General features: G+C 38.3%; 1 protein-coding gene and 1 non-coding gene across 2 annotated transcripts in view; both read right to left on the reverse strand.

Annotated features, from left to right (window-relative positions):
• Window positions 1–26,310, reverse strand: part of LOC115630757 — a 65,161-nt gene that overhangs the window by 10,818 nt on the left and 28,033 nt on the right. The gene's annotated exons all lie outside the window — the stretch shown is intronic.
• Window positions 17,815–17,886, reverse strand: Trnaw-cca. Its single transcript has one exon. It is a non-coding gene; the product is annotated as a tRNA-Trp (tRNA).

A 26,310-nucleotide genomic window follows, 5' to 3' on the forward strand; every position in this document is an offset into this window, starting at 1 on the left:
GGCTGTGAAATGAAATTGAAGGAAAATCAATTGAAATTGTATATACCAATAATGTTTTGGGGGCGCCAATGTTATTATTGTTGTTATTGTCACATTGTTGTTGTTGCCGCTCAGCTTCTATTGCATGCTTGCCACATAAAATTGAGTTGTGCTTTGAGTTCGCTCCACAAAGAAATCATTCATGTGTACTCAGGTGTATAGAAATATCACACACACAGACATATGTACACACATTTAAACGTCTTAGAGATGTGTGTGTGTGTGAGTGTGTGGGTGTATGGCCGCATCTTTATAAGCCGCTTAAAAGGCATTAAGCAAATGAAAATATTTTGCAGCATAATTCAATACTCGTTGATTACATTTTGGCAAACATCATGGCGTATGCGTAATAGGCATTAATGTTATTATTATTGTGTCGAAATATTTCTTAAATTAATCGAAATGACTGGAATGCTAAGAAGATAAGCCGCAAAATTAAAATTAAATTCGTGCGCGCACATCAAATTAAATCAAGTTATTTAAGTTGGCGGACAGGCAGCCAGCCTCCCTGCTTGGCTTATTAGCATCTGTTTTGTCTATGCCGCCATATAAAAGTTTGCCACACAATGCCAACTAAGCTCGGATGCCAGACGACTGCAGGCTGTCGACTGTCGACTGTCGACTACCGACTGCCAAGTCCTTTTGAAATCCTTTCTGGCAGCCGCATAGCCGCGCCATTTAACAAACATTGCGTTAATCTTGTACACTTCGCAGGCAGCGTCTTTTGGTTGGGCTTGGCTTGGCTGGGCTGGGCTGGGCAGGACTGAGCTCTCGTTGTTACTGCTTATTGTTGTACTTTTATTGTTATGGCCATGTTTTGTTATTTCATTTGCCACCATTGTTGTCTGGCTGCCTGCCTCATACACGAATACGTTGTCTTTGCCATTGTATCTCTATGTGTATGTGTTTGTATTCTTCCCTTCCCTTCCCCTCCCTTGCCTTCCTTTCCTCTTTTCGTCGCTAAGCTAAGCGCTAAGCGTTTTACATTTATGAGCTCCAGCCTTGTGGCCCTGCATCATTTATTTATTTTTGTTTTTTATTTTTATTTTTTTTATGCCACTCGACTGTCTTAAGACTGAAATAACTTTGTTGTTGTAGTGCGCCTTTCGGCTGCCTCTGCTTAAAGTCAAATGTGAACCCATTTCGATTCGTGCCTTAAATGTGTCACGTTTGGCTTTTTGCCTACATCTAATATTTGTTAAAATATATACAAAAATACGTGCTTGCCCTACACAATGCCCAGCAGTCTAGTCACATACAATACACACATGACAATGTTTATTTTCCAAAGCTGCAAAGGACTCCAAGATCCTGGAAAACTCGCCATTCGCATTTTCATCGCGTGCTTCTTTTTCACGACTTCTGACTTCTGCATGTTAATAATTCACTATCAACTCGTATATTTATTGCTTAATCACTCGGAAGACCACAGATAATAATTGGATGCGGCTGCCTCCTGCATGTCGATATCAATGCACGAGTAAGGCTCATAACTTTTGTAATTGTGTATGTGTGTGTGTGTGTCTGTTTGTGTATCTATAAATCAAATATGATTTATTTGGATTCGTAATAAGGTCAATTTGCAATCAAGTCCAATGACACACCTATTCACATGTGGTCGGTAATTGACTGATTGCGGGATTAGGTCACACAATTTGTTTTCATACCTTAAGACCATGACAGCTGAAAAGAAATCGGCCTAATGACTTGACATTTATTTAGATAATGTCAAGGCAGTTACTGACTGATGTGCAAACATTGTTCCGATTTGAGCGCGGGATATTTGCTGCTTCTATTTTGAAGCATGCAGTTCATTAAAAAGTAATTCTTAACGAATCCAAACTGTTCATATACATAACAAGAGAGAACGCTACAGTCGAGCAAGCCCGACAGTGTAATACCCTGTACCCAGGTAAACTTCCGTCACTGAGTTATATGCGCCCAAAAAAAGCAAAAAGAGGAAGAAGAAGAGCGAACTTGTTGCTGCAGTTTGTGGGGGTTGTACTGGCGAGAATTTGTTTCGCTAATAACTGTTCTTAGAATTGACCGAATTGAATAAAATTTTAAACAACAGACAATTGGACAATTATATGTAAATTATGTGTGCAAAGTTTGGTTTAAGTAGCATTTGAAATGTGGACGCTATTGACGAAATTCTGTAGCGGGGAAGGGGGGGAAAATTAAAAAAAATAAAATAAACTCGACCTTTCTCGGACCTAGGAGAATCTAGATGCCAACTTTGGTTATTCTAGCTTTGATAGTTTCTGAGATCCTTGCGTTCATCCAGACGGACGGACAGACGGACGGACGGACGGACATTTCTAGATCGATTTCTCTCGTCATGCTGATTCAGAATATATATACTTTATGGGGTCGGAGATGCTTCCTTCTGTATGTTACATACTTTGCACAAACCTAATATACCCTTTTTACCCTACGGGTACAGGGTATAAAAACAAAAAAACCCACTTCTGAATATGAACATACATATTAATATAAGTATTATATCAAGATGTTTTCTGTGTCATACAAAGTAGTGTAGTAGAGATTCAGTTACAAAAGCCGTTGTTGATTTTCGCCCCAAAGGTCAAATTTGTAATTTATATTGATTGATTTATTCGCAAGCTTCTCTAAGTTGTGGACATATATTTCAGCTTATTTTGACTACAAACAGCTTTAGCTGCTGTTTCTGGAAAACACGTTAATAACTGGGCACTCAATTACTCTTTCAACAAATTTTCTCAAACTACAAGGAATGAAATATCACATCGTAATAAAGAATAAGAATCTTTAATAATTTGATTTAATCTACTATTATGTAATTTTTTTTTTTAATGAAAGCTTTCCTAAACTTTAGGTTTCGAATATAAATACACTTTTATTTGAGCCATGAGTTGCTTCTTTTTTAAAGGTATTTTTAAGATTTCAGCAATTGGCAAGCTACTTTAAATTGCACTTAACTCAATTTTAAAATGTGTACATAAACAAAAAAAATTATAAATAAAACTGCATTGCGAAATTTGTTAAGTCAACAGCGGGCTGGGGCTGAGTTGTGGTGACTGCTGATTGCCAAATCATTATATTTGAGGCAAAACCTCTCACTTAGAACGAACTATTTAAATAAATAAGTTGGGAAGCCGCTTAACACTAATTAAATATACAGAGAATATCTCATTAGGACACTAAAGCTCCGCTTGCTAAAAGGATACGTGGCATTCGTGGAATACATCATTTTATGCAATGCTACTGAGGTATTCGCTTTGTTCAGAATTCTTTTATAATAATACATATTCTTACAGCGAATGATGTGAGAAAACATATATAAGGACTCGGATGACAGACAAAAAAATGTAAGGTAAAATTTCTTATAAAAACGTAATTATTTATTACTTAACTAATTATTAACTATATAAAAACTCTTCTGATAAAAATATTACTACTCAATAATAATAAAACTGCAATAAATTCATTTGTGCCACATAAAAAATGGCAAACTAATATATTAAATTTTTTATTTTGGGAGGCTTTCGAATAATGCCAGAAATGGTAAATTCAAGCTTGATTTTGGCATGTTACTTCGCTTAATCTTACGAAGAAACAAATTTAATATAATTTCATTAATGATTCATTTCATTTCTAGGCTTTGAGCTCGTATACCTATTGATATTTCTGGCGTAATCTCTTGAGTTACGTAGCTCTTGCACTCTATTATGTCGTTTTAAGCACATTTGCTTACTTAACCGATAAATAGCAATCCCATTGGTTCACTTTCGAAATCCGTTAACTTGACTAAGCCGTCCGTTCTCACTAAGCAGCTTAGCTCAGTCACGCTTCCATGGCTACACTCGAATCTCTTAGTGGGCCCAAAGTGAAGCCACAAAATTCCATTACGAACTTCTAAAAGTGCCCGGTATTCATATAATCTTATACACAAGTGAGCTGTTGCCTGGCAAGCGAAAAGCGTCCACTTAAAGTAGACCAAGTTAATGCTGAAATCAACAGCTTATTTAAAACAATTTTTTATATGCCTAGCCTGACAATTACCGAGCCCTGGAGCGGGCACACAAACGCACACAGGGACCAAAATACTATAGAGAGTCCCAGGCGAGCTGTCTTTGGGTGTCCGTTGAATGGCGCGCAAAGTGGCCGGCGATGTATGACAATAATGTCACTCCCCATTCCCCACACACACAGCCCCGCTCCACCGCTCTCTAATCATTTTATCATTCTCTGTATTTGTGTGTGTGAGCGTGTAATTTGCTGGGGCCCTGTCATGTTAGGAGACAAAAGTGTCTAGACAAATTTATAATGACGTTTGGGCCGTTGTTGTTGTTGCTGCTGCCGCTGCTGCCACCAAAATGTCAAGCATTTGAAACATTTTGAAGTGTTGCTACGAAAGCAATCAGTTGTGGAAAGTTACAGTAATTTTCACAGTAAAATGACAAATGATGTTGACCAGAGCAGACCAAAAGATAATAAGGGTAAGTACAGAGCGGTCACATTAGTGTTCTGCACAGGAGCAGAATTAAATTAAGTAGTGCTTCAGGTTTGGGTCAATGGCATGCCAAGTGTTAATTAAATGTTATTCTGAAAGTCAATTTGTTACGAGTTCATTTTACGCTGCCACACATGCCGTATACGCAATCTACTTAAATTGCCGCCATGTTCCGCCCTGGCATTAACATGCGTACATACTGTAAAGATCGAAATACCAATTTATACTAATGTTATCGATTAAGTCATATGAAATATTTTGTTATTGTATTGTAATCGAATTATGGTCACACAGTGTCATGACAAAACACGACAAAACACGAAATTGAAACTCGCGGAAACTCTCCGAAACCTACTGAAATTTATCTGAATTTAATTTAAAACGGTCATTTAATCACATATTCTCAATAATTACTTATCCACAAAATCATTATTATTAAAGTTCAAACAAAACCATAGTCAAGTGTCTTTTCATTAAATTTTAGGGCCCAGCGTTCATACTGGTCCTTACATCTTTCAATTTCGTTTGTTGTTGAGCGTGTTTTCAATTTAAAGTCGACGATCAGTGGAATATATAGTGTGGAATCGAAGTGTTATGCAGATGTCAACTGGTATACACGAGCCAAGATTCACACGAAAATTTACGTACATATCGCCAAATGTACAGTGACCCTGAAATCTAGTCGAGACGCCGAGTTAAGTGACGCCGGTAACGGTAAAATCGTACGGTATCTGCCACATACCTAAAATATGTGCATGTATGCATGTATGTAGAAAAATACCGAGTGATATGTGTGAGTGACAAATACATAAAGACAAAGTTGTTAAACTTAAATTCTGAGGTACCGAACTAGATCACTAATAGTGAATACACTGAGCGAACCAAAAAAGGCTGTGAGTTGGAGCATAGCGCGCCTAAGGCAAATAAAATTCTCCAGGGTTGCCGGTGTGTAATATTAGTGAACTGTGACTTTTTAGTACTGATGAACCGATATAATTTGCGAAATAAGCCAAACAAAATGAGTTCAAGTGAAGACGATATTTTAGACGCTACAATGCGTGACAACTCTAATGTGAAAGAAGACAATGAAAAGCCTTCAACAAGTAAGGCAGTGGTCCAAAAGAGAGACGAAATAAGTGACGATCTTGCAGCTGTTATAGTTGGCCTGAAGGAGCTAACTACGATGGTAAAACAGGGTCAACAAGACATTGTGAACATGAACCACCGATTCACAGAGAACCGTTTAGAAGATAAACAAAAGAACTTGACACCGCTAAGTATCAACCAATTTAATCCAGAATGTGTAAATGTTGGGAGTAATAATGCTAATCCTAATCTTTCAGTCTCCCATACAGTGACAAACACAACAGCGATGCCTGCAGTATCTACAGTCAAAATATATGACTTGCCGATGTTTTCTGGTTCCGCTGAACAATGGCCGTTGTTCATAGCCAACTTTAACGACACAACAGAGGAATTCAATTACACCAATCGACAAAATTTGATCCGACTTCAGAAATGCCTTACCGGCGAAGCAAAAGAAACAGTAGCAGCCATGCTAATATATCCCGACGATGTGCCAACTGTCATTGAAGAGCTTAAATTTCGATTTGGACGCCCGGAAATACTTGTTAGATCCCAGATCGCCATGATAAGGGAGTTCCCAAAAATCTCCATTAATAAATTGGATCAAGTAATAGTCTTGTCTACAAAGGTACGTGGGGTCGTTGCCTTTTTGTCATCTGCCAATTGTACTAAGCACTTGGAAAATCCAATACTACTGGACGAGCTGATCAGCAAGCTCCCAATGGATGCTCAAATAGATTGGATACGACATGCGGATTCGTTGTCTGTAAATCCTTCAGTTGCGGAGTTTTCAACATGGTTAAGCAGCTTTGCTAGAATTATAAGCCGATTGCCCATAGCAGAGAATGCCATTAAACAGAAAAACGTGAAGACTATCCTTCACACCAATTACATCGAAAAGAAGTGTTTGTTATGCAACGAAAATCACACATTAAGTGATTGTAAATCATGGTGTGATGACACCGATATCACCGCCCGATGGGACATAGCCAAAGCAAACCATTTGTGTTTCTCATGTCTGTCAAAAGGACACAGTATGAGAGACTGTGATTCAAAGATGAAATGCGATATTGGAGGATGTACACGCGTACATCACAAGACACTACATAGTGCTTTGGTAAAAAGCCAGCCAACTTTTAACAAGACGTCAAGTCCAGTCACAGAGAAAACAACACCAATGTTCACTTGCAGTACTACATCAGGATTGCTTAGCCAATATTTCAAAATTATTCCTGTAGTACTTTATGGCCCAAATGGCAGGTACGAAACATTTGCAATGTTTGATGAGGGTAGCGCTGTTACATTATTGGAAGAAAATATGGCAAAAACTTTAGGTTTGACTGGTCAACGTCAAGCTTTAAATCTGCAGTGGTACGATCAAAATATAATCACAGAAATGTCTGTAAAAACTAGTTTTGAGATTGCTGATAGTAAGGACAAAGTAAGATACACAATAAAGGGAGCACAGACAGTGCATAAGTTGAACCTGCCGCGACAATCGTTCCAAAGACATCAATATAAACACTTGAGAAATTTGCCAATAGTTGATTACAAAGATGCTAAGCCAAGCCTGCTTATTGGGCTAGATAACGCACATTTGGGATTGTCACGAACATGTATTGTTAATGGTGCGACACAGCCAATAGGACTTAACACAAAACTTGGGTGGTTGGCTTATGGGCCGACCAATCATAAGACAGACACGTCATTTGTTATGCACATTAAAACAGACAGCCTTCACGAATTGGTTAAACAGTACTTTTCAACCGAACATTTTGGAACTAACGATTTGCAATTGCTGGAATCTAAAGATAATATTCGCGCTCGAGAAATTTTATGCGACACCACTATTCAAGTTGACAACCGATTTCAGATAGGATTACTCTGGAAAGAGAACGTACAGTTGCCAAACAGCTATAAGATGGCAGAAAGACGACTTTTGGGAATTGAGAAGAAAATGCAACGTGATGAAATTTATGCTGAAAAATACAGAAATGAAATGAACAAATATTTGGAGAAAGGATATGCTCGAAAATTAATGCCAGAAGAAATAGAGAACGAGTCAAAAAGAGTATGGTACTTGCCGCACTTTTCAGTACAAACCGTGCACAAACCAGAAAAGTTGCGGATAGTTTTCGACGCCGCTGCAACAGTGGATGGAGTATCTTTAAATACTTCATTGCTAAAAGGTCCAGAAGTAACTAATCCACTCATTGCTATTCTGTTACAGTTCAGGAATGGTGCCATTGGAGTGGCAGCCGACATTAAAGAGATGTTCTCACAAATTCGAATCCAACCTGAAGATCAACAAGCACAACGGTTCCTTTGGCGCGACGGACTTACATCGCAGCCAATACAACATTACGCCATGACGTCATTAATTTTTGGAGCAGTCTGCTCACCCTACTGTGCTGAATACATAAAAAACAAGAACGCCGAAATCTACCAAGAACAGAAGCCAGAAGCTGTAGCAGCTATATTGGAACGACACTACGTGGATGATTTAGTCATTAGTTTTGACCAAGAGGAAGCAGCCATAAGAATTTGCCATGACATTGTCGAAGTCCATCGCCGTGGCGGGTTTGAACTGCGTAATTTTATTTCCAATTCAACACTGCTACAAGAGGTTCTGAATAAAACACCGATTGAGACAAGTGTGGTTAACGTTGAAGGGAAAGGTGCTGACGACAAAATACTTGGAATGTACTGGAACACGACAACTGACAGTTTTGAGTTTAAAACTAAGTTTCATCGAATCGCAGCTGAAGTAATGCAAGGAAGACGCATTCCTACCAAAAGAGAGCTGCTGGGTATTGTAATGGCAGTCTATGATCCGTTTGGCCTAATAGCGGATTTCTGCATATTCGCCAAAATCCTCACACAAAAAACTTGGAGTCGTCGCATTCAATGGGATGAGGTATTACCGGGTGAATTGCAGGACGAATGGGGTCATTGGTGGACAGCACTGCAGAACATGCAAGAGTTTCGAAAACCACGTTGTTATTCACCGAATTTGAGCCGTAGTAACTACATAGAGTTACACATATTTGTAGACGCCAGTCAAAGCGCCTTTGCCGCCGCCGCGTACCTACGCATTGTCTATGGAAGCCAAACTGATGTTGCCTTTGTCATTGGGAAAACTCGCCTTGCACCAACAAAACTTCTGTCAATTCCTCGTTTGGAATTGCAAGCCGCAGTCCTGGGAGTGCGCCTAAATAAGCTGGTGGTCAAGCATCAGCAATTCAAATTGCATAAGACAGTTTTTTGGAGTGACTCAAAAACGGTTTTGCAATGGCTGCATTCAAAGGATCGAAAGTTTAAGCCATATGTGGCTCACAGAGTAACCGAAATTTTATCCATCTCCCACGCTGATCAATGGAGATGGGTGCCGTCTGCCGAAAATCCAGCGGACACTGCCACGCGTCAAGTTGCAGTGCCGAAAATTAATCACAATAGTATGTGGCTAACTGGACCTGAATTCTTAAAGAAGTCTTCAAACCAATGGCCAAAAACAATTAGTGAACCGCAGAGTGGAATACTTGAGGAAGAAATCGAGACCAAAACCGTTTTAAGCTGTCAAGTAAGCGAGCCCATTGTAAAATTTATTAAATTTTCTTCTCTATCAAGGTTAATAAGAGTCTTTGCCTGGGTTTTGCGTGCAAAACACAACCTGGTCTACCGCACCTCCATGAAGAAGAGTGAGAGGATCCCGCCATTATCATCAACAGAGTTGGTAGATGCTGAAAATATGTTATGCAAAATTGTACAACAGGAAGTCTACTCTGATGAAGTTTCCACTTTACGCCAGAAACAACTGCTGCCAAAGACAAGCAGTATATACAGATTGTCACCGTACTTGGAAGAGGATGGCCTGTTACGCCTGTCTGGACGAATTGATGAAGCTTACTATCTACCATTTGGTGCACGACGACCCATAATACTGCCAAGAAGTCATTTGTTTTCATCTTTAATCATGCAACACTTTCATAACAAGTACCATCATCAGAACATTGCTGTCATAATTAACGAATGCCGCCAAAAATATTGGATACCGGATGCTCGAGGTCTACTTAAACGAGTTCAGAAGACATGCAATAGATGCATTATTGATCGAAGTCAACCACGTCAACCACTTATGGGTCAACACCCAATTGACCGATTAACACCTTATGTACGCCCATTTTCATACTGTGGTGTAGACCTGTTTGGGCCCATAAATGTCACAATTGGACGTCGATGCGAAAAACGCTGGGTAACTATATTTACATGTCTCACTATACGTGCCACCCATTTGGAAATGGTTGAAAACCTTTCGACGGACGCCTTTATTATTAGTTTACGGAACTTTATTAATCGTCGTGGAGTACCAGTAGTCTTCAGAAGTGATAATGGTACCAATTTTGTTGGCGCGCAAAAGGAATTGACTGCAACTGATCGATTGCTGAATATTGAGACACTAATAGATGAGACCTCTGCTAAAAGAATTAAATGGATATTCAATTCGCCTGCAAACCCGAGTGCTGGTGGCTGCTGGGAACGACTAATACGTATAGTGAAACGACTGCTTGGAAAAACATTGAAGGACGTCGCCCCACGTGTGGAAACGCTACGTTCAGCGCTGATCGAAGTTGAGAACATATTGAACTCCCGCCCATTGACAGACTTACCGGTCGATCACGAGGATGATGAGCCACTTACGCCAAATCATTTCCTATTGGGATGCGTAAATTCGACACAGACGCCATACCCACCAGAAAATATAACTTGTTTGCGAAAACAGTGGCATATTGCGCAATCGATCAAGGACCGCTTATGGAAACGGTGGATAAATGAATATCTACCACAACTTGTATGTCGCAGCAAATGGCATGACAACCCAGAAGCAATTAAAGTAGATGATCTGGTCATTATAATGGATGAATCCACCCCACGAGAAAATGGAAGCGAGGACGAATTACAAAGTTATATCCTGCCAAAGATGGACAAATTCGTAATGTGGACATAAGAACAGCAACCAGCAGCTTACGTCGTCCGGTGTCAAAACTTATTATACTGAAGCTTAATTGTGAATCGCGGAGCGATTCACCAGGAGGGGGGGTGTAAAGATCGAAATACCAATTTATACTAATGTTATCGATTAAGTCATATGAAATATTTTGTTATTGTATTGTAATCGAATTATGGTCACACAGTGTCATGAAGAAGCTGGTCGTCGACAAAACACGAAATTGAAACTCGCGGAAACTCTCCGAAACCTACTGAAATTTATCTGAATTTAATTTAAAACGGTCATTTAATCACATATTCTCAATAATTACTTATCCACAAAATCATTATTATTAAAGTTCAAACAAAACCATAGTCAAGTGTCTTTTCATTAAATTTTAGGGCCCAGCGTTCATACTGGTCCTTACACATACTATGCATACACATGTGCGTGTGTGTTAAAATGTGTGTCTGTCTGTGCGACACTTGACTTTTGCCTTTTATCTCTCCAACAACGTACAACGTGACGTGAAAGTGCCAAGTGAGGATATAATAAAAGCGCCATAAAGTATGCAATGCTTGCTGCACAGGGCACGCAAACGCACACACAAACACATGCCCTGACGACGGGCATCTGTTGAGTTGGTGGTGAGTGTGGGAAGAAATGGGTACAATAGCTCTAAAAGCCCCATAAAATGCGAAACAGTAACAAATGGAATTCCGAACACTCTCCGTCATGATTATTCTAACTGGACGGGCTCTACTATTTCTAAAGGGAATCACACAATTAGAGCTTGTTCCAGAGTTCCTCGGCTCGGCTCTAATCAGGCTTCAATCATCAGCACAGAAGCATGAACAAAATCCAACCCAGGACAGATCTTAAATTCAGAATAACACGGAAAATTATACACAAACTAAGTAGTACTGCCAGCCAAGTTTGTACTTCGTTTAAATATATTTTTCTGATTACAACACCACACTTCTACTTGAGTTTCTTTTCATTTCGGAGTAATAAAAAATTAAGAAAATGCATAGTTTGCGAGAAGAACTAATTTCTTTTTATTCAAGAAAACAAAAATGATTTTTTATTAAATTAAAAAATAACAATTCTAGGTTTAAAGAGCTTTTTTTAATTCATAAATCACTGTTTGTTTAGATTATGTTGAAAATTTAAAACTATTTACTATATACTTGTGTTTCAGTATAATGAATGTTATATATTAAATGCACTTGGAATAGCTTTATTCTCGTTGGAACAATGGAAATACTGAATGCCATCTGTTTTATTGTTCGAAAAGTTGAGTTCTTTGCCATCGACCAGTAACCGCTATACAAAACTGAGATACTTTTATTTTATAAAGGACTTTAAATGTAAAACAAAGCTGAAGGTCATTCTTTTAAATCCCGTTTTATATATAGTAGGACCGTGTTTAAATGTTTATCATTAATATATTTATTTATTTATATATAGTAATGCTAGCTTAAAATCGTAAAACTAACAGAAGTCGTTATGTTAGCAATGGCTTCCAGGGCCCTCAGCTAGACTAATAAATTTCAATAATAATATTTTTATTTTAATGTAAATTAGTTTTCACGCGCTCAACACACATACAAGTACACATACGAGCGAGCGAAGGAAATAAACGTCGCTTCAGTTAACAATTACTGACACCATTAAAGTTTTTTGCCGCATTACGCCTCCAACACGCTCTGTCATTCACAAACACACACATGGACACTGACACGCCCACACTGTCACACACACACACACACACACATATATATATATATATTCGCCCTATTGTCTAGATGTTGCCATTAAATAGTTTTTCTTCGCTCTAGCGCAGCTGTTGCTGGCGTTGGCGTTGTAGCATTAGTTGCTGCTCCTGCCGCTGACAAGCCGCCATTGTCTACTCCGTTACCTTCTTGTGGCAGTGGCAGATAGCAAGGGAGAGAGTGAGAGTGTGTGTGAAAGTGCGCATGTGTGTGTTTGACATATGCCTTGCACAGATTGCACATTGTCTGCTCTCAAAGTTTGTGTGGTCTTCCCTTTAAGAACTTTGAGCACATGCAAACATTTTTAAAACTCGTCAAATTTTCATTTATTTGTTTGGCCAGTTCTTGCTCCAAACTTGTGTAACTTTATGCCACAATTTACCAAATTGCTGCCAGAAGTGCGCTTCGGTTCAATAAGTAAAGGCCAAATGCATACAGGAAGATCTGAATAGCCGAGGTGCCTCTACCAGAAATTAAAGTTGACTTTCCGATCAGATAATAAACTTTTTTTATCAGTCCCTTTTTTGGGAGTAACTCGAATAATTTAAATTCCAGGATTCCTGGCAAGGACTTACATTAAATAGACCAAGGCCTCTCTTCAGTGCCAACCAAAAGGCTCTTGGAAAATGCGAAACCTTACCACAGTGTGAACCATTGATTGCCACACTGTCCACAGTCCACTGTCCGGACAGAAGTCACGAGCAAGTTAAAAAGTATAATATTGAGTTATAAAAAAATTAGAGTTGGACTCGTATTTATTAGGAAAACATTAATGTGCATTAAAGAACAGTAGAAACTGGAAGGAAATTTACACATTACGACAAACAGGAGTAAGACAAGTTGAAGATACTAAGTAATCGCAAGGGAGATAAACGAGGAAACTGGGAGATGAACGGTCAGACTGATTCTCCGCTGGAAATTGACAGGACAACGAAGGCGCCTAACACAAGCAATTAGTTACACAGTTAATACCAGAGAATGTAATAGAAAGAATGACCTACAACGAGGAGACCTGGAGACTGGCAACGGGATTTATTGCAGATCTTCTACGTTCGAAGAAAAATGATCTGAATCAAAAATAATTAAAAAATAGTTTTAGCTAATTTAATTGAGATATTGTTTTTAAGTTTTGTTTGAATCAGAATTGCAAAAATAATAAAATTTCTTTTAATTATTTATTTGCACAATTTATCACAAATAAGCTGAGGACTTTGATGGCAAAATCGCAACATTAACAAAATTGGAGCTGCGGGGGTGGAGCGCAATCAAAAGCGGCTGCCAGCTGCAACCATCACAACAATAGCAACAACTTATGTTGTTTAAGTAATTTAAAAGTCCTTCGAGTTGACTGCGCAGCCACTTGCTGGGAGGACCCAAATGTGTATTTATCATAATGCGAGTGCCTGCAATCCTTGCATCTGCAGCTGCTGCCACTGTTGCTGCCACTGTTGCTGCCACTGTTGCTGTTGTCGTTGCAACTATTATGCGAAAGTGGCAGCAAATACCCATACCATGAGCCCGTTAAAGCACACAACAACGAGCACAACCACAGCACCTGACTAACACGCGGCCCTCGGCCACATGGCCATTTACTTTAAACCGAGTGTGGAGCACAGATAATGTGATGGCGAGAGGGAGGGGGGAGTTGCGGACACCTGTTATGCAGCTCAAAAGCTTGCAGTTGAGCAGGACCAGGTCAGACACATGCGTCTAGTGGTGTTTGGAATGGCACAGTGGTCTGATCGAGTTTATGGGCGAAAAATATTATTAAAATACTTGGAATTGATTGCTTTTTTTCAGGTAGATATAATGACCGGAAACCGGGGTCTCGCCTCCTTCTCTAAGCCAAGTATCACAGACTTAATATATTTTATTTCACACACATTTCAAGAAATATAATATGTTACTGACAATGCTAATGGGAAGGAGTTTTTCAGATTTGTGCACAAGCATCTCAGGAAGTAAGTTATGTTAATTAAAATAAATAAAGATTGTGTCAGACTATCTAAGTATGCAGCTAAAAGAGAATATTACTTTAGTGGGAATGAATGTCGAGATAAAGCCACGATATTTGATATCTCTCGAAAGACTGCAAGATATTGCCATTTTTCTACATAGCTCCCGAAATACTTCTTATACTTGTAGTTTCTTCTTAGGTGTTTTGGAATATATGATATCAAGGGCGCAGGCAACTGCCAAAAAATTAAAACGCTGACTAAATAATGCACGATGCATTTAACTTTGCTTATGATCAATGAAAAAACTTCAACAAATCCAACCCAGATCCATTTTTAGGCGAAATAGTGCGTCATAATAATGAACGTGTGGTCGACTTTATATGGCATAATTTTTTCTATTTTTTGGCTGAGAATAATTTAATTTCGATCCATTCTACATGTTTTGTGAGATTTCGTGAAGTTGTGACTTGGTACCACTTTCCAAATTTCAAAGATTTGTTCAATTCGTGAATAAATGCATAAATAAAATATGCACATCAAGCGACAATCCATTGTCGTTTTAACTTAAATTCCTGTTTAATGAGGCCACCTTTTGGCCACTGTGCACGTTGGTGGTGTGCTATTAAATCAGAGTTAACAACTGGCTTTGGGTCGAGGTCTTCTCTAGCTTAGACTGCTGTTGGTCGCTTCCCCTGGTCATCCTTGCTGCGAGTACTGCTCGCTGCTGTCTGCTCGCCTTCTATATATTAGCTATGTACAAGTATGTAAAAGAGCTCGCGGTGTTGGCTCTGGCAGTTGCCAATGAGCACGAAGTTAGGGCCGAGAATAAAAGCTGCTGCAATAGCTACAGCAATAACTACAACGGTATGTATTTGTGAGCATACAAGTAGTTTTTATTAAAGAAAAAGAGAAATACTAGTAGTGTAGCATACTTCGCGACCGGCTCGTGTTTGTGTTGTTGGCCCCATCCGCCCAAAAACAATTATTTGCATTTACAAACAAACACACAGATAAACAAACATACATACATATGTACCTTTGAATACAACGTGCTTCCTATTTATTTTACACAGATACCCACTATTTACAAAACAAACACAACAACTACAACACCAAAAACTGCAATATAAAATGAAGCAGGAAAATGCCAGCGACAGCAACAATTGTTGTTGGCGTTGCCTTTCACCAGCGAGGCAGCGACGTTCTTGTGCTGCAAAGGAATGCGGGAGAAATGGCAGCACCAGCAACAGCAACAGCAACAACAAGAAAAGGGAAAATGAAATAAAATAAAATCCGAGTTGGGAGCGACCCAAGCTCTGTTGTTGCCGTTTCCATGACTGCAACACATGCCAGTGTCAACGGCAAAGGCAGTGGCAGTGGCAGAAGCAGAAGTAGAAGCAGCCGTTGGCCCACCTGTTGTTGTTGCTGTTGTTGCTGTTGCTGCTTCTGCTGCCGCTGCTGCTGCTGCATTACTTTCACGGTATTTCCGCCGCTGCCGCTACAGCTGCCGGCGTCGTTACCTTTGCTGACAGCTGGCGTGGCGTGCCGTCGTCGTCGTCGTTGTCGTTGTCGTCATCATCGCTCTCGCCCTCGTCCCTGTCTTCGCACTCTGCTTTCCTCGCATTCTATTTCACAATTTCATTTCATTTTATTTAGTATTGTGTGTTTCTTTGCTCTCGTGTTTTACATTTCGTAATTGAATACTTTAAGTGATTTTCCCTTGCTTTTCCTCACAAACGTTTGCACAGATTTCGTGCTAAGCTTAATTGACAAAGTCAAAGAGAAGACACGTGAGAAGCAGCATCCATCTAGTATTTGTGTTGTTTGCTATTTTCTTTTGGGCATTTAGGTGCCGTTAAACGCAATTGCAATGTGAAAATGGAATCGAAAGTTGATAGCAATTATTTTTAATTGAATTGATTCAATTCAATAAGAATTTTTATAATAAAATAATCGGAAAGTTTTTGATTTCCAATTATATTTTCCAATTTAAAAACTAACAACATACACACTGTACACATTTTATTGTTATTACAGCTACTTGTCAACATTTATGTTAAGCATTATTTGGTGATGAATTTGTTTAAAAATATACAATTTATAAAAAGAAATTCATTAAAATTGACATGAATAACTCAACGAGCTGCTGAAACATTTGTACAGTTTACTGGTACACCTATTTATAATTTGATGTACAAGTCAGGAAGTTGGAAAACCTATATGTACAGTGAAAATTCCCTTAATGGACACCTGTTTTATCGGGACACTCTCTTCGGCGGACACATTTTCTAAAAACATTCGATCGGTGTATAAAGTATTTAAGTATCCCCTTCAGCGGACACTCCCCTTGGGCGGACAAAAATTGACCGACCGTGAGTGTCCGGCCAAGAGAGTTTTCACTGTATACGAGTAATGGTTCAATGTTAAGTACAAATATTCAAAAGATCACTAAAATAAACATATTGTTAATCAAACTTGATTTTGTATATTTTATTTCATCCGGCCGTATGGATACAAAACAGCTAATCAGCTTATAAAGTTTGGTTTATTTATTTTAAAACGTCCCCCTTTTTTGTCCACAATTCCAAAGCTTACCTAAATATTACCAATGCATTTTACAATATACGTATGTAATACAAACATAATGAGAGAGAAATTGGATCTAATTAACGAAATATCAAGTTCCTATGCGTAATAGAAAAAGTCACCTGAACTGAAGTGCAAGTAGTGGCGAAATCACTTGGTGTCAGCACAGCTAGTTTTGAGTTCCGTTGATGGATGTGATCGAATTAATTTCCCCTTTAATATAGCAATATATAGAAATGAAATCGGACCGAGTTCCGTTCTAAAGATAAAGAAACGTTTTCAAAAATTACAAAAAATAAACATTAAAGTTTTCGTTTTCAATATGCACACTGTTCTAGACAACAAACGTCTGTTCGTCACGGTTCGAAATTTCTCCTTTTATTTATTTTAAGAGCATCATTCAAGATACATTTTGTTACCCGGTGAATGAGTTTTTATGCTTTTTAATTAAGTATATATACTTTCCCAGCATCAGCAATCATGCTTGATTATTATGTGGTAATGTAACTAAAAAGATTTCTTTCACAACAAAACATCTCTATCAGAATTATTGTGAGTTGCAGGCTTCATTTCGCCACTAAGTTTCCTACCTCGCCAACAGATTATTTATGTACTTACTATAGTATTGATTCATTTTTTAAAATACTCCGTGTTCTATGTAGTAATATTGGGCGATATTTGTTTTCCAAAGTTTAAGCATCCAGTTGTAAGGGAGAGGGATGTTCAACCCATTAAATGACAAATAATGATGTTTTAAAAAAATGAGTAGTAGTGATGTTGCCTTCACATTTCTACACTGCCTTCATATGTGTACACTGTATATATAGCGTATATGTACTGGGGATTACTGGATTAACAAAAAAATATCGGATTAGTATTTCCGAAACTTGACCCCGACGTGATTTGAACACGCAACCTTCTGATCTGGAGTCAGACGCGCTACCGTTGCGCCACGGAGTCTACGATAGTCCCCATGTATTCTTTTCAAATATAATGCCAAATGATTGTTGCTCGCATTAGAGTTGTTGTTGTTGTTGTTGTTGCTCGCGTGCCTATAAATAATGCCAAACAAAATGCGCTCGAGCTTTGCACTCGCCGCTGTTTATTTTCACAGTCAGTGCGCGTTTTTTGTTGTTGTTTTGTTTTTTGTTTATTTTATCTGCTGGTACTAGTTGTAGTTGTTGCAGCTAAATTTAGTATGCTCGCCTCTCAACAAAATACGGGTAGTAGTATGGTATGTCTGTACACAACACGTTCATAAGCGATTAGATAAAGTTAGACGTCATTCTGCCAAAGCCACCGACGCAGTTGCAGTATCGGAGAGTGGCAGAAACGGGTTTGGATTTGGTATTTGGATTTGGCTTTGACTTTGCATTGCACAGTTGCCGGCTAATGAGTAATGTTGGGAGTAACCTGTTTTGGACACTCTAAACCCATAGTACAGTCTCTATTGGAGTGGCTTATTCCCTCTTTATGACAAAAAGCTTAACAAACTAGCCTTCATTTGTTGAACCATTGAACAATTAACCATAAAATACAAATTTGTAAGCAACTATCTTCTAAATAATACCGATAACGTTTAATTGGTTTTAGCAATTTCAGGTCTTGTCAACCTTGTCAGTCCTTCAACTAAAATAAAGTATGTCATACATATTGTTCCTATGAAAGCTATATAATATAATGTGCTGCTTTAGATTAAAGAAAAGCATTTAACTAAGAAATTGTTTACATATGAGTGCATTATGACACATTTATAAAATAATGAGCGTATATTAGAGCTATAGCATTGGTCAGCATATGGAAAAGACAAGCCTGCTTGGCGAAATTAGTTTCCCTAAATATAAGAAGCAGATATATAGCGGTTATATATCGCTATGAGAATAGTTTATAATTTCCTGTTGTTCTCAGTTTGTATGTTATCAGTCCATCTTGAAAAATAAGACTGATCAGATGATACACACTTTATTTGAAATAAATCACAGTGGTTTGTATACAAAACAGCAGGTGTCTACAACAAACAAATGTTCATGTCTGATTGTGAATAATACTACGTATGTTTGCAGTAAAACAGATCTATCTTTTAACATAAACTCTTCTGTCCTTCGGCCATTTCGTAAAAATAATCCAAATTAAAAACAGACCTTTTATTCATGTACACACATGTATCGTATATTGTTTGGATTATATAATCGTACTACCTTATACAGCAATAGAATGTACGTTGACTTCTTCCAAAATGTTTGGATTATATTATCGTACTATGTACCTTACAAGTATACAGTAAGTAAGCATAGATATACTCTTCTAGGCATAAAAAAACTCCACACCTCACTGCGCTCTGCATGTTTATAGCTTTTTGATTAGTTTGGCGTAACTTCCCACGTGCACTTTAATATATTTTCTATAATTGTATTCAAGCGTGAATCCCAAAAGAGCCGACCCTACTTTAACACAAGCGCGCACGCACACAAATAAATACTCCTCGCCAGCTGCACATTTGAAAATTTTCGGTGGAAATTGAAAAAAAGGTCAGTAAAACTAAATAAATAAAAAGCGAAAAATTCGTTACTCTTGCGTGCCCTTTTCATTTTCATTTCAAGCCAAAAAAAAAGCTTCGTGGGCAACCCGACGCAACGGTGTTGCTCTGTTTGTTTGTTTGTGTATGGGTGTGTGTGTGTGTGTGTGTGTGTGGCAGGCGTCTATGAATGTATTTGGAGCGTCTTTTGCGTCTCTCGACTCTCGCAAGCGGCAAGTGCATAATGTGTTCGCTGTGTACACGAGGGCTGTCTAATAAAACGCACACTCACGAAACCACTCACACTTTTTACCATTCCTCAATATTCCTGACTCTAAAATATTCAAGGCTATGTAAGCGCCGCAAACTGCATTTCAAATGAATATAACTATTCCATAATATAATAGTATAATTTATTCAAATAGCGAATCGCAATTAGATGCATAAGAACTTTGTTAGTTTTTAAAAATCAGAAAATACAGCTTAAGCTTTTATACAGGCTGAATCATTATTAGACTGCCCACGTATGTGTGCCGTTCTCTAATAAGTAAACACACATACTATGCGGACCAAGAGACATGGCCACAGAGCACACACACACACGCACATACACACACACACAAGAAAAAAAGAAACACTCACACACAAAGCTCTCATAAAATCTTCAAGTTAATGGGTCGCCCCAATGCAACTAGACGTCCAAAATGCAAATGCTGGCAAGTTTTATCCTTGCCGTAAATAGTCAGGAGGGTTCTTTTTTTGTTGATGCTGCTTTTCTAGTGGTTTGCAAGCCCAGCTTAAATCGTTTAAGAAAGACGCAAGTAGCGGGCACAACAACAAAACTTTTGCCAACTTACTTGAGTTTTCTTTTGGTATAAAAAGTCGGGTGTTTTCTCAACTACACATATACTTGTATACTTGTATTTACATTCGAGTACATTCTTACATATAGACAACGCGCTTATTTCCATTTCTTTTTTAATTAACTTTCCAGCAAGGACATCAACAACAATAATGACAACGGGACCATCAAGAGCAGCAGCGATACTTGCAAAAACTTATTTAATTAATATTCGCCATTGAAGCAGGTAATTAGATTTTTAAAGCGCTTTTTTTGGTTGCTTAACAAACATACATATATATGACCATAGTCCAATTATGTACATAATTACAATGCCATGAGGTATTCATGTACATATCGGACGATCAGCATAAATTTGCATGCAATTTGGTCAATTGTGCGCCCAACTACCGGGAAAAACAGAAATGGGGCCTGGCAAAAAATCGATAACGAAAATGTTCGAGTGCGTGGTAACAAATTAATATGATTAATTGGCACGTTGCTGTGCCACATAACAACAGCCACAACAGCAATAACAACAACACCGAACGCACCAGATTGTGCCTCGTTTCGGCTGCACAAATAAATCCCCCCGCAACTCCCACAGTGGTCGAAACGGACAATTCGCCCTCATTTTATTCAAAACTACAAGTATACATAGATTTATCGATTGCCAATACTCGTAGCTTACTGTGGCATTTTCTATCCGCACAAAATTATAAGCCTAGTTCTGCAACGTATCACTGTGTTCGTAGGTCTTTAATTTTCCTGAATTTAAAATTATGTTTGAGCATTGGATATGGGGTCCAGAAAACTTAAATATCATAAGAAAGAGTTGAGGTCATTCTTCAAAGCAAGAGATTTTAAACAAGACCACTTAAATTTACATTTGTTTGCTGGACACACCTATAATTATGGTAATCCAAAATTAAAGTATTTAATGCATTTATTGAATACTAAGTTCGTTTTTGAGTTTTATATACAATTATGTTTTTAGCCTTATCTCGAAGACAAGGTGTGTATATTTTGAAAAAGTAATTTGTTCTTTGAGGAACATGAAGAAAATATGAAAAACACGAATATTTGCAAAAATATACATATATACAAAAATATTCAAACCAAATATTTTATGAGTGTTGTCGAGATTTCAAGCTTTTAAGTTGTTAGTCAGGTACCGAAAATACAATTATATCTTCCTATTGTTTTCAGCTTATTGACAAATCTGACTCTGCGAAATTGTGATTGTGTATTTTGGACTGGAATATAGAAAATCAGTCGTTATTAAAACTGAAACAAAAAAAGAATCCTTGCTGAAAGCTATATACATTTAAAGTTGTTTCATCGCATTAATTTTTTTAAATTTGCGTATATAATTTCGATCAATGTCCTATATCTCGTAGCGACACCTCTTTATTTGCGTTTCTTTTATTATTTTAATGAGCAGATGTTTCATTCCGACCACAGTGCGTCCCCTTGGCAGGAAAGGCCAATTCGCGTTCGTGTTGTAATGGCAATGGTCAGAGCCGGGGGTCGACGCCAGCAATCATGTTTGTTTGAGGTCACGGGCGGTTTTATTGGCGCTGACTGGCTGCGGCCGCACCGCTATTCGCCGCCCGCTTGATTGACAGCGAGTGCGAATTGATGTCGCGTCACAACGAAAATTAAAAGCTCAGAGGAGGGTGTGTGTCTGTGTGTGTCGAAGAGGAGAGGACAGGGCAGAGACGGGCAGTTTTGTGCGGCGTCAGCTAGCGCTGATTGCTTTTTAGGCCAATTTGAAAAACGCTCTATTAAATTGCTTGAAATTAGTCGGATATCGAACATACGGGCGAACAAACCGTCCAGTCGCCAAAATCACGCTAAAAATTATATGACAGCTGTGCATAATTGTTTGTGCTTCCGTACTATTTGAAATATTTATGACCAGTATTTATTAGCTAATGTCGAACAGTGTTGACGACCGCATTTATTTATGAAGCACTCGAGCAAATGAGCACTTGTTGAAGTGTAGATGGTGTGTTGAGTGCCTGGGAATGAGTGGATGATGGTGCAGAAAAGGGAATGTTTGCTTATACGAGTATATGTTATGGTATTTATATCGTTTCATGGAACATTTTTGAATGATAAATTATGAGCTATTATTATCTTTTAAAAAATGCAGGTATTTTGAAATGTTCCTTAAAATGAAATACATATGTACATGTATTCGCCGAGTAATTGCGATTTGTGATTAGACTTGTATGCTCAGTGGATATGATTACTGATAGGTAATGGGTATTATTCTGGTATTTTTTACAAGTAAATCACAGTCACAGTTAAAAATTCAACTTGCATTCACTATGTTTATTCCGATTGTTTTATTTACAATTGCGATTGGCGTTTTTACTAATCACTAATGATAAACCAAAATTAATGAAATGCATGTTCAAAATATAGTCAAGTTGTTATAAAATACTTCCCATTCGAGATACTTTCCTATATATAAACGTATAAACGTCCTACATAGACGTAAATATATAAGATATGATATAAGATATGTATGTGTTTGTTTATGACTTGCACAAAACACATTCTTATGACCCAATTAATATACTTGTATAGTACGCGCACATATTCCAAACGTGGACGAACTTTGGCACGACGAACTTGGCGACCTAAGCTAACATTTGGCCGTTTAGGTAAGAGGAACCATTAAAGCAAACTGTAAGGTGCATGTGACACGTAAAAGTAAGATTAAACAATTTCATAAATTAATACAAACTTACTTGAATAGTCATCCCAATAATTGCATCTATTAAATATTCAAAAGCTGGCTCAGCTCTTCAAAAATGCACACAACATTTTCCGAGACAAGGCGAAGCTATTCCTGTACACGTTCTTGTTGTAGCTACGGCTGCCAGGACAATGAGCACGGAGACGTGGAGCAACAGGCAAGAGAAAACCAAAAGACAAACTTATATAAGGCAGAAAGGAAGGCAGGCAGAGGGGTAGAAGGGCGGCCAACCAGCCAGCAAGGACGAGCAAACCAAGTAAAATGTCGAAGGCGAAAGCGAAACTATAAAATTCATTGAGAGCAAAGTTAAGTAAAGCAACAAGTTACACTATGATGATGTGACTTGACGACTGGGACGCCTTGCTGGGCAGGAGCAGTGCCAGGGCCAGGGGCAGGGGCAGGGGCAGAGTGAAACTCAACGATGATGAAGACTGAGTCTCTGCTGCTTCTGATGATGATGATAATGATGAACATAATGTTAAGTCGATAGCGTGCCATGTAACAGTAACTTAAAACGGGCAAAAGTTAAAATGTGAGCGTGCATACTTGAAACAAAAAGCAGGACGAGATTTAAGTGCAGGCAAATAACCAACAGCGGGCGTGGGGGGAATATGTGAAGGTTAGTGGGTTGGCTGGCGCTTGCCACGATATTTTTTGATGGAGGCCAAGATTTTTGCACATTAAGTCACGCAGACACAAACACTTAAAAGCACCCACACACACACAGTGTGCGCACGATGCGTATACGTAATATTAGAATGTGTCCCGGCAAGGGCGTGCGTATGGGCGTATGGGCGTGCGGCGCGTGCTTTAATGAATAAGCTGGCACAGCAAGTGCCAAGAAAGGAAAAAAACGAGAGACACGAATGATGGTGATGACGACTACATGACATCGTTGATAAGACGGCGTCTTCGTCCTCGCCAGCGCTATCGCCATCGCCTTCAATGTTGCCGCTAATAATAATGAGTATCATTTACTTGAGGAATAATCGTCAACTTTTGTTGACATTAAGTTTGTGTGGCATTGTCAGCAGTATTAGCGTTCTCATTGCCGTTCCCGTTGATGTTGTGCTTTTTATGATGCCAACCACATACATATTCTGTTGTGCACTTTAAGGCGCTTAAGCTTTGATTTAAATGCCATGCGTGGGTTATGTTTGTTACAAAGTACTATACAACATTGGTACCTTGACGAAATCCGAAGGGTTCCTTAAAACCAACTACAACAGAATATTATATATTTAAGCAATACTATACAAGTATATCAATATATCTTTCTGTTAAGACTTGCAACCCAAGTACATAATAACTGATATTTTTATTTTCTGTCAACTTATACTGACCATCATAAGCATTTTAAGACCAAAGGGTATCAGTGAACTTATACTCTCCAGTTGCATTGGATGTGTCCTTCATTTCAAGTTGCAGAGCCACAACCCTTGGCACTTTGGCAATCAATGGAATTACTCGCACATACATAGATTTCGCTATTTTTCGTTGTCCATATGAACGCGTAAATGCATTACTTCTGTATAAAAGCTACAGACACACATGTATCAGGGCTTAGCGTCGTTCTATCGATTTTCAATGCCAGTTATGCCACACACACAGACACACAGACTCACAGACTGAAATGTGAAAGTCTCTCTTGCATGTTTGATTGCTTTTGCAGTATCCTTTAGTCCATTTCTCCATCCTCCCATTTTACCCAACAATCTGCAGCTGCGTCCTTGATTTTTTCAGCAATATTTCTCCTCATTCCACCTTCATTGCAAATATCAAAGCATACACATAAAGTCTGCAGGTTGCAGGATACCTGATAACTTAATTTGATTTCTTTGTTGCAAACACGCTCGCTTGCACACAAAAACGCACTGACACACACACACACACACACACATGCACTTAGCCTGTGCTTCTAATGCTCGATAGCTTATTGCAGCTTTTTGATTTGCTGCTGTGGCAACCATTGCAATGGCTGTGTAATTTTTTATTGCATACTTTCAGGAGCGGCTCAGACTCGTGTTGCGGAGCTTCAGTGATGAGCTCACGGAAAGCACGTTCCGTCTGATAAATCTCTGCCAAATAAACGAGTTTGAACGCTTTAAGCAGCCGTTGGCAACGAAAATGAAATCAACGCCATTGCGGAAACTGTTAGCGTTTTATTGTCCATGACCACCAACCAAGGTTCTGACTTGTTTCTCCTGGCCTTTGACAGTCTTGCCATGAAACTCAATTTAAAGTAAGAGTTGCTGCTTTTATTATTATTTGTGTAATGTTCAAAATTATCTATTATAACGCCAAATTCAAAGTAATTTCAACTTTTTGCTGACTTTTAGTGTAAAGTCTGGCCGGACACGATGGCGCCTCGAGATACATACATATATAGTATGTGTCTGTTTTTGTGACAAAAGGCTACAACGTAGACACAGTACTGAATGTTTGGAAGCATGTTTTGAGCTTAAAACGAAATTGTTGTAATTTTTTGTAAAGAATTTCCGAATTTTTTAAAGAGTTTTAGGTTAAGGAAGGCTGTCATTGCATTGATGCATCTCATTTGAGGAAGACAATTATACAATAATTCAGTATTCATTCCTAAAAAAATATAACCGAAGATAAAGCTAACTGGTATATACACATCGTTTATATGCTATATCCGAACTTGGCTTCTGTCACGAGGCTGAAAATAACCTATTTTAATTCTTATTTAATTTTAAAAACGGTTTTTGGATTTTTGTATCTGAAAAATAAGTCAATAGTCAAATCTATCTCGAATGTAAATCACATACAAAAGCCAGCGAATTTATTTTCTATTTTAATTAAATTTCAAACAAATTTACGGACAAATGTGTTGGTTTCTGGGCCCTATTTAGAATATATATTTCTTAATATCGCGTCGAAAATTAACCTTTTTAGGTTACTGAAGAATCAGAATCCCCCATAGATTTACTTTTGCAAAGGACACTCTAGCTCAAAATTCAACCTTCTAGTTTGAGTCGTTAGGTCGCGCTGATTATAAATGAGCGAATGAACTTAAAGCGGGAAATAAATTACACTACTTACAGCTCATGTTTAAATTCTCACTTGACTGCCATCATGTCACAATAATTTTTTTTGCTTATAATACGTTTGAAGCGACTTTTTCAACAACTTTTGAGGAACCTTTCCAAAAATCAAAAATAACAGCAACAACAAAAGTTACTCTGCAGCATGCACAAGGCTGCGCTATTAACATATTTTTTTAATTAACAAACCTGT

The sequence above is a fragment of the Scaptodrosophila lebanonensis genome, unplaced genomic scaffold, assembly GCF_003285725.1.
Source record: "Scaptodrosophila lebanonensis strain 11010-0011.00,11010-0021.00 unplaced genomic scaffold, SlebRS2 tig00001410-arrow-pilon, whole genome shotgun sequence".
Lineage (NCBI taxonomy): Eukaryota > Metazoa > Arthropoda > Insecta > Diptera > Drosophilidae > Scaptodrosophila > Scaptodrosophila lebanonensis.